Source organism: Microcebus murinus, chromosome 2 (assembly GCF_040939455.1).
Source record: "Microcebus murinus isolate Inina chromosome 2, M.murinus_Inina_mat1.0, whole genome shotgun sequence".
Taxonomy (NCBI): Eukaryota; Metazoa; Chordata; class Mammalia; order Primates; family Cheirogaleidae; genus Microcebus; species Microcebus murinus.
In genome coordinates, this window is record NC_134105.1 from 99,791,168 (window position 1) to 99,800,757 (window position 9,590).

The 9,590-nt window shown below is 39.2% G+C and overlaps 1 pseudogene; it reads right to left on the minus strand.

Moving 5' to 3' along the window:
• Window positions 1-7,458: 7,458 nt before the first annotated feature.
• LOC105873010 (transcription factor BTF3 pseudogene) lies at window positions 7,459-9,020 on the minus strand (annotated as a pseudogene).
• Between the last annotated feature and the right edge of the window lie 570 nt (window positions 9,021-9,590).

Genomic DNA, 9,590 nt, shown 5'->3' on the forward strand with positions numbered 1-9,590 from the left:
TTTGTCTTCAAAGTTTGTCTTCATTTCAACAATGTTCACGGCATCATCACCAGGAGTAGATTTCATCCCAAGAAACCACTTTGTTTGCTCATCCGTATGAAGCAATTCACCCATTCAAACTTTATCATGAGATTGTAGCGATTCAGTCCCACATGCAGGCTCCACTTTGAATTCTAGTTCCCCTGCTATTTCCACTACATCTGCAGTGACTTCATCCACTGCAGTCTCAAATCCCTCAAAATCATCCGTAAGGGTCGGAATCAGCTTCTTCAAAACTCTTGTTAATGTTGATATTTTGATCTCCTATTATGAATCACAAATGTTCTTAATGACGTCTAGAATGGTAAATCTTTTCCAGAAGCTTATAGATTTTCTTAGCCCAGATCCATCAAAGGAATCACTATCAACAGCAGCTATAGCCTTATGAAATGTATTTCTTAAATAATAAGACTTGGAAGTTGATTTACTCTTTGATCAGTGGGCTGCAGAATGTATATCGTGTTAGAGACCTGAAAATGACACTGATCTCCTTGTACATCTCCATCAGAGCTCTTGCATGGCCAGGTGCATTATCAATGATGAGTAATTTCTCTTTTTTCTTTTTCAGACAGAGTCTCACTCTGTCACCCTGTGTAGAGTGCAGTGGCATCATCATAGCTCACTGCAACCTCAAACTCCTGGGCTCAAGCAATCCTCTTGATCCTTGTAGCACTTTGGGAGGCAGAGGTGGGAGGATAGCTTGAGGTCAGAGTTTGAGACCAGCCTGAGCAACAGCGATACGTACGACATCTCTACTAAAAATGGAAAAAATTAGCTGGGCAGCTAAAAATAGAAATAAATTAGCTGAGCATGGTTGTGCATGCCTGTACTAGCAGCTACTTGGGAGACTGAGGCAGGAGGATCCCTTGAGCCCAGGCGTTCGAGGTTGCTGTGAGTTAGGCTGACACCATAGCACTCTAGCCTGGGTGACAGAGTGAGACTCTGTCCCAAAACACCACAAAAAAAGAACCCTCTATACTGTTTTCCATACAGGTTGCACTAATTTACATTTCCACCAACAGTGTATAAGAGTTCCCTTTTCTCCATATCCTTGCCAATATCTGTTGTTTTTTGTCTTTTTAATAATTGCCATCGTGGGGTGGTGGCTCATGCCTTAAACCTCGCACTTTGGGAGGCCAAGGTGGGAGGATCCCTTGAAGCCAGGAGTTCAAGGTTATAGTGAGCTATGATTGGGTCACTGCACTCCAGCCTGGGTGACAGAGCAAGACCCTGTCTCTAAAAATAGTAATAATAATTATAATAAAGCCATTCTGATTGATGTAAGATGACATCTCATTGTGCTTTTAATTTGCATTTATCTGATGATTAGTGATGTTGAACATTTTTTCATATTTTTATTGGCCATTTGTCTTCTTTTGAAAAATGTCTGCTCATGTCCTCAGCCTTCTTTTTAATGAGGTTAATTTTTATTATTGTTGTTGTTTAATTATTTGGGTTCCTTGTAAATTCTGGATATTAGCCCCTATCAGATGTACAGTTTGCAAATAGTTTCTTCCGTTCTGCAGGTTGTGTGTTCACTCTGTTCATCATTTCTTTTGCTGTGCAGAAGTTTTGTAGTTTAATTAGGTCCCATTTGTTTATTTTTGTTTTTGTTCCCTATACTTCAAGGTCTTAGTCATGAATTCTTTGCCTAATGTCTAGAAGAGTTTTACCTAGATTTTATTCTAGAATTTTTATAGTTTCAGGGTTTTTTTGTTGTTGTTGCTGTTGTTTTTTGAGACAGAGTCTCACTCTGTTGCCCCAGCTAGAATGCCATGGTGTCAGCCCAACTCACAGCAACCTCAAACTCCTATGCTCAAGCGATCCTCCTGCCTCAGCTTCTGGAGTAGCTGGGACTACAGGCATGTGCCACCATGCCCAGCTAATTTTTTCTACATATTTTTAGTTGGCCAATTAATTTCTTTCTATTTTTAGTAGAGACAGGGTCTCACTCTTGCTCAGGCTGGTTTTGAACTCCTGACCTTGAGTGATCTGCCCGCTTCGGCCCCCCCAGAATGCTAGGATTATAGGTGTGAGCCATTGCGCCCACCTATAGTTTCAAGTTTTACATTCAAGTCTTTAATCCATTTTGAGTTGATTTTTGTGTGTGGTGAGAGATAGGAGTTCAGTTTCGTTCTTCTACATATGATAATCCAATTTTCCCAGCACCATTTATTCAAAAAGGTATATTTTCTCCAGTGTATATTTTTGTTGACTTTGTCAAAGATCAATTGGCTGTAAATATGTGGCTTTGTTTCTGTGTTCTTTATTCTGTTCCATTGATCTATGGTCTATTTTTATGCCAGTATCATGGTGTTTTGCTTACTATAGCCCTGTAGTATAATTTGAAGTCAGGCAATCTGATGCCTTCAGTTTTTCGTTTTTTGTTTTGTTGTTATTGTTGTTCAAGATTGCTTTGGCTATTCCAACTCCTTTTTGCTTCCATATGGACTTTAGAATTTTTTTCTAATTCTGTGAAAAGTGACGTTGGTATTTTGATAGGAATTGATTGAACCTGGAAATTGCTTTAGACAGTTTGGTCATTTTAATTATATTAATTCTTCTAATTCATGAACATGGGATATTTTTCCCTTTGTGTCATCTACAATTTCTTTCATCTATGTTTTATAGTTTTCCTTGTAGAGATCTTTCACCTCCTTAGTTAAATACATTCCCAGATGTTCCATTTTTTTGGTAGCTGTTGTAAAGGGGATTGCCCTTTTGATTTGGTTCTCAGCTAGATTGTTATTGGCGTATAGGAATGCTATTGGTTTCAGTACATTGATTTTGTATCCTGAAACTTTACTGAATTCATTTATCAAATCTATTTTTTTTTTTTTTTAGACAGTCTCACTCTGTTGCCTGGGCTAAAGTGCTATGGCGTCAGCCTAGCTCACATCAACCTCAACAGCTGGGTTTAAGCAATCCTTCTGCGAGTAGCTGGGATTACAGGCATGCACCACCATGCCCAGCTAATTTTTTCTATATGTATTTTTAGTTGTCCAGCTAATTTCTTTCTATTTTTAGTAAAGACAGGGTCTCATTCTTGCTCAGACTGGTCTCAAACTCCTGAGCTCAAATAATCCTGCCACCGTGGCCTCTCAGAGTGCTAGGATTACCAGTGTGAGCCACTGTGCCCGGCCTCATTTATTAGATCTAAAATCTTTTTGGTGGAGTCTTTACTCTTTTTTTTTTTTTTCCTAGATGTAAGATCATATCATCAGTGAATGGGAACAATTTGACTTCTTCTTTTCCAACTTCTTTGGATGCCTTTTACTTTTTTCTCTTGCCTGATTGCTCTGGCAAGGACTTCTAGTACTATTAATACTTTGAGTAAGAGTGGTGAAAATGGGCATCCTTGTCTCTTGTTCAGTCCTTAGGGGAATACTTTTCACCTTTTTCCCATTAAGTATGATGTTGGCTGTAGGTCTTTCATATGTGGCCTTTATTATTTTGAGGTATGTTGTGTAAGGCTGGTGGCTCCTGACCTCCCTTGCCTAGATCAAAAAGAAAAGGCTCATGAGACCAGACCTGCCAAGGACAAAACTGCCAGGCCCCGCTGAGAGGATCCACACCCAGATGTCCACCTGGATAAGAATGTTTTGGCTCCTGGATTCCACAAATACCTCCAGCCCCTCCTAAAATTCCCAGCTCTTCCCACCAAAAGTCCCTAGCCAGGCACAAAGGATATAAAAGGCCTCAGCCCCTTCAAACAGCGGCGACTTCTGGGGCCCCCCTCTCTTGGGGCCCCAGAACCTCATCCACGAGTGTATAATAAAGCCACGTGGTTTGGCCCCCACTCTTTCTCTCTCTGTGTCTGTCTTTTCTTTTCGCCGCTGCCGAAAAACCTTACATGTTGTTTCAATGCCTTGTCTGTTGAGGATTTTTATCATGAAGAGAGGTTGAATTTTATTGAATGCTTTTTCTGCATCTGTTGAGATTATCATTTTTTTGTCTTTAATTCTGTTTATGTCATGTATTGCATTTATTGATTTGCATATGTTGAATCATCGTTGCATCCCTAGTATAAAATCCACTTGATCATGGTGTATTATCTTTTTGATGTGCTATTGGATTTGATTTGCTAGTATTTTGTTGAGGATTTTTGTGTCTATGTTCATCGGGGATTTTGATCTGTAGTTTTCTTTTTTTATTGTGTTTTTGTCTGGTTTTGTATCAGGGTGATACTGGCTTTATAGAATAAGTTGAGGAGAATCCCCCTCTCCATTTTTTGGAACAGTTTTAGGAGGATTAGTATTAGTGCTTCTTTGCATATTTGATAGTATTCAGCTGTGAATGCATTTGGTCTTGGGCTTTTTTATGTTGGGACACTTTTTTTTTTTTTTGAGACAGAGTCTCGCTTTGTTGCCCAGGCTAGAGTGAGTGCCATGGTGTCAGCCTAGCTCACAGCAACCTCAAACTCCTGGGCTCAAGCAATCCTCCTGCCTCAGCCTCCCAAGTAGCTGGGACTACAGGCATGCGCCACCATGCCCAGCTAATTTTTTCTATATACATTAGTTGGCCAATTAATTTGTTTCTATTTATAGTAGAGATGGGGTCTCGCTCTTGCTCAGGCTGGTTTTGAACTCCTGACCTCAAGCAATCCGCCTGCCTTGGCCTCCCAGAGTGCTAGGATTACAGGCGTGAGCCACCACGCCTGGCCGGGACACTTTTTATTACTGATTCAATCTTGCTACTCATCATAGATCTGTTCAGAAGTTTTATTTCTTCCTGGTTCAAACTCAGGAGGGTGTACATTACCAGGAATTTATCCATTTCCTATAGAGTTTCTAGTTTGTGAGTGTATAGTTATTCATAGTAGCCTTTGGATAATCTTTTGTATTTCTGTGGTATTAGTTTTAATGTCTCCTTTTTCATATCTGATTCTGTTTATTTGAATCTTCTCTCTTCTTTTCCTGGTTAATCTAGCTAGTGGTTTACCCATTTTGTTTATCTTTTTGAAGAACCAACATTTTGTTTTGTTGATCCTTCATATTGTTTTTTTCCCCTCTATTTCATTTAGTTTTGCTCTGATCTTTGTTATCTTTTTCTTCTGATAACTTTGAGTTTGTTTTGTTCTTGTTTTTCTAGTGCCTTGAGGCAGAACATTAGGTTGTTAATTTGTGAGCCTTCTACTTTTTTTTTTTTTTTTTTTGAGACAGAGTCTTGCTTTGTTGCCCAGGCTAGGGTGAGTGCCATGTTGCCCAGGCTAGAGTGAGTGCCGTGGCATCAGCCTAGCTCACAGCAACCTCAATCTCTTGGGCTCAGGCGATCCTCCTCCCTCAGCCTCCCAAGTAGCTGGGACTACAGGCATGCGCCACCATGCCCGGCTAATTTTTTCTATATACATTAGTTGCCCAATTAATTTGTTTCTATTTATAGTAGAGATGGGGTTTCACTCTTGCTCAGGCTGGTTTCGAACTCCTGACCTCAAGCAATCCGCCCGCCTCGGCCTCCCAGAGAGCTAGGCTTATAGGCGTGAGCCACCTCACCTGGCCAGCCTTCTACTTTTTTGATGTAGACATTTAATGGTATAAACATCCCACTTAGCACTGCTTTTTCTGTATCCCACAGGTATTGGTATATTGTGTTTTTGTTTTCATTCATTTTTTAAAAATTTAATTTCCGTCCTAATTTTTTGTTGACCCAGTGATTATTTAGAAGCATGTTGTTTAATTTCCATGTATTTGCTTAGTTTCTAAAGTTCTTCTTTGTATTGATTTCTAGCATTATTCCACTGTAGTCTGAGAAGTTACTTGACATGATTTTGATTTTTTTTCATTTGTTAAGACTGGTTTTGTGACCTAACATGTAGTCTATCTTGGAAAATGTTCCTTGTGTTGGTGAAAATAATGTATATTCTGTTGTTGGGTAGAATGTTGTGTCTGTTAAGTTCATTGGTCTAAAGTGTAATTTAAATCCAATGTTTCTTTTTTGATTTTCTGTCTCAATGATCTGTCTATGTTGTAAGTGGGGTGTCTAAGTCCCCCACTATTGTTATATTGGTGTCTAACTCTTTCTTTAGGTCTAGTAAAAATTGTTTTGTGAATCTGCAGGCTCCAATGTTAGATGTATATATATTTAGAATTGTTGTATACTCTTGCTAAATTGATCCCTTTATCATTATATAATTACCTTCTTTGTATTTTTTTTTACATTTTTGATTGAAAGTGTGTTTTATCGATTAAAAGTACAGCCACTCTTGCTCACTTTGATTTCTGTTTGCATGGAATATCTTTTTCTGCCCCTTCATTTTCAGTCTATGTGTGTCTTTTCTTGTAAGCAACATATAATTGGATCATGGTTTTTGTTTTTGTTTCTTTTTTAATCCATTCCGCTAATCTGTATCTTTTGAGTTGAGCATTTAACTCATTTACATTCAAGGTTTATATTGATATGTGAAGCTTTATTCCTGTCATATTGTTTATTGTTTTCTGGTTGTTTTATAAATTGTTTATTTTTCTCTTTTTGTTTTTGTGGGTTGATAAAATTCTGTAATGTTGATGTTTGATTCCTTTCTCTTCCTCTTTTGTGTGACTGTTTTATAAGACCTGCAAGTGATATTTTTGTGTGTTTTCAGGATGGTGAATATTGACCTTTTGTTTGCATGTTTAAGACCCCTTTGAGCATTTCCTGTAGGGCTGATTTAGTGGTGAAAAATTTCATCAGCATTTTCTTCTCTGGAAAAGATTTTATCTCTCCTTCACTTATGAAGCTTATTCTGGCAGAATACAAAAGTCTTGGCTCATGGTTTTTTTCTTTCAGCAGTTTGAAAATACCATACCATTCTCTTCTGTGCTGTAAGGTTTCTGATAAGAAGTCTGCTGTTAGTCTGATGGAGTTTCCTTTATAGGTGACTAGGTGCTCTTCTCTAGTTAATTTTCAAATTCTTTCTTTCACTTTGATTTAGACATTCTGAATATAATATGCTGTGAAGAAGTCCTTTTTGCAATGTATTTGCCTGAGGATTTTAGGCCTCCTGTATCTAGATGTCTAATTAACTCTCTTGCTAGACTTGGGAAGTTTTCATAGATTATTTCCTTAAATAGGGTTTTTAAACCTTTTGCTCTCTCTTTCCTCTTGGGAAAACTGATAATTCATAAGTTTGATCACTTTATGTAGTCCCAGATGTCTTGAAGGCTTTATTCATTATTATTTTTTTTTATTTTTTATTTATTTTTTTTTTTGAGACAGAGTCTCGCTTTGTTGCTCAGGCTAGAGTGAGTGCCGTGGCGTCAGCCTAGCTCACAGCAACCTCAAACTCCTGGGCTCGAGTGATCCTTCTGCCTCAGCCTCCTGGGTAGCTGGGACTACAGGCATGCGCCACCATGCCCGGCTAATTTTTTTTTTTATATATATATCAGTTGGCCAATTAATTTCTTTCTATTTATAGTAGAGACGGGGTCTCGCTCTTGCTCAGGCTGGTTTTGAACTCCTGACCTTGAGCAATCTGCCCGCCTCGGCCTCCCAAGAGCTAGGATTACAGGCGTGAGCCACAGCGCCCGGCCTATTATTTTTTTTATTAACCTTTGTTTCAAACTTTATTCCCAGGCTTCTTCAGCTTAATTAGCTGCAAAGAATGAATTATGTATAAGCAAAAACTGAAAAGAGCTGCTGTGTCCAGAGGGCTTGGGCTTAAAAATATTAGAGATCTAGATTTTATCAGATCCATAAACAAAACAATTTTAAAAAGGAGTCATAATATAAAATAGCAGCTCACAATAACTTGTTCAAGTTTTATCTTCTTAGGATGTTGACTCAATTCAGTTTGCCTCATTCTTGGAAGCCTCATCAAAATTCTCTACAAGATCTGGAACTTCATCATCATCATCCTCTCCAGTAGCAAGTGGTGCTTTTCCATCCACAGATTGGGCAGAGCTTCAGCCAGTCTCCTTAAACTAGTCAGACTGTCTGCACCAAGCTGGTTTAAGATGCTGGGTAGCATTTCTGTCAGCTGCTTTGTCTCAGCATGGCCCATAATGGTGAAAGTGTTTGCTGCCAGAGATGCTTGAACTTTAGGGTTGTTAAAGTGGATCACTGTTCCTTGGTTTGTAAACATATTCACCTCATCAATACCAGAGATATTGTTTACTCCTAATTTCTTTAAGGAGAACTGAAGTTTTTTATCATCTGTGGTAGCTGTTCTATGAACCACCTTCTTTTTGCGAGCAGTTCCTTTTCCACCAATGAGCACTTGTGCCTGCAGTTTGGCGAGTTTCTTTTGATTCATGATAGTTTCTTTCATTTTGTCGGAGGAGCGTAAAAGGGGCTAAGCGGGGGACTAGGGTTGGCGCTCAGAGGGTCTCGGGAAGACCAGGTGAATTTAGGCGCACACACTGGGGGGGGGATCGCAAGATGGCAGCTAGAGGGCTTTATTCATTCTTTATAATTCTTTTTTCCTTATTTTTGTCTGACTGGATTATTTCAAAAGACATGTCTTCAGGTTCGGAGATTCATTCTTCTACTTGGTATCATCTATTATTGGAGTTTTAAAACATATTTTGCATTTCCTTTAATGATGTTTTCAGTTCCAGAATTTCTGTTTGCTTTTTATAAAGACATCTATCTCCTTGGTAAATTTCTCATTCATATCCTGAATTGATTTTCTGATTTCTTTATATTGATTTTCAGATTTCTCTTGTGTCTCAATGACATTCTTTTTTTTTTTTTTTTTTTTTTTTGAGACAGAGTCTCACTTTGTTGTCCAGGCTAGAGTGAGTGCCGTGGCGTCAGCCTGGCTCACAGCAACCTCAATCTCCGGGACTCAGTGATCCTACTGCCTCAGCCTCCCGAGTAGCTGGGACTACAGGCATGCGCCACTATGCCCGGCTAATTTTTTGTATATATATTTTTAGTTGGTCAATTAATTTATTTCTATTTTTGGTAGAGACGGGGTCTCGCTCAGGCTGGTTTCGAACTCCTGACCTTGAGCAATCCGCCCGCCTCGGCCTCCCAAAGTGCTAGGATTACAGGCGTGAGCCACCGCGCCCGGCCTAACATTCTTTAAAATCAATATTTTGAATTCTTCATCTGGATTTCAAGGAGTTCTTTTTGACTGGGAGCTACTGCTGGACAATTGTGGTCCCTTGGTGGTGTCATATTCCCTTGCTTTTTCATGTTTCCTGTGTCCTTCCATTGATATCTGTGTATTTGGTGTAGCAGTCACTTCTTCCTATTTTTTTTTCTTTTGCAACCTGCATCACTCAGGAATATTCTTATTTTTTGAAATTGCCTTCATAGGAGAGAATTTTTTTCCTGAAGAGGTATATACATTGTTGGTTGAGTTAGACACTTTGTCTTTGGTTCTGGGTGACTGCAGTAGTGTAAACTTTATATGATCTTTCCAGCAATACACAGGGTCAGTGGTATCTGTGATTTCCTCAGTGGCTCAGGGTATGGTTATTAGTTAACACCGTGGTGAAGTTTTGCTTGGGACTTGGGCACCAACTGAACCAGTCTTCAGTCCCTGGTAGTGGCAGCAGTGGGCTGAAGGTGCATGTTTTTAGGTTTAAGTAGCTTACACTGGCACCAGTGTTAGTGGGCCCTGTAAA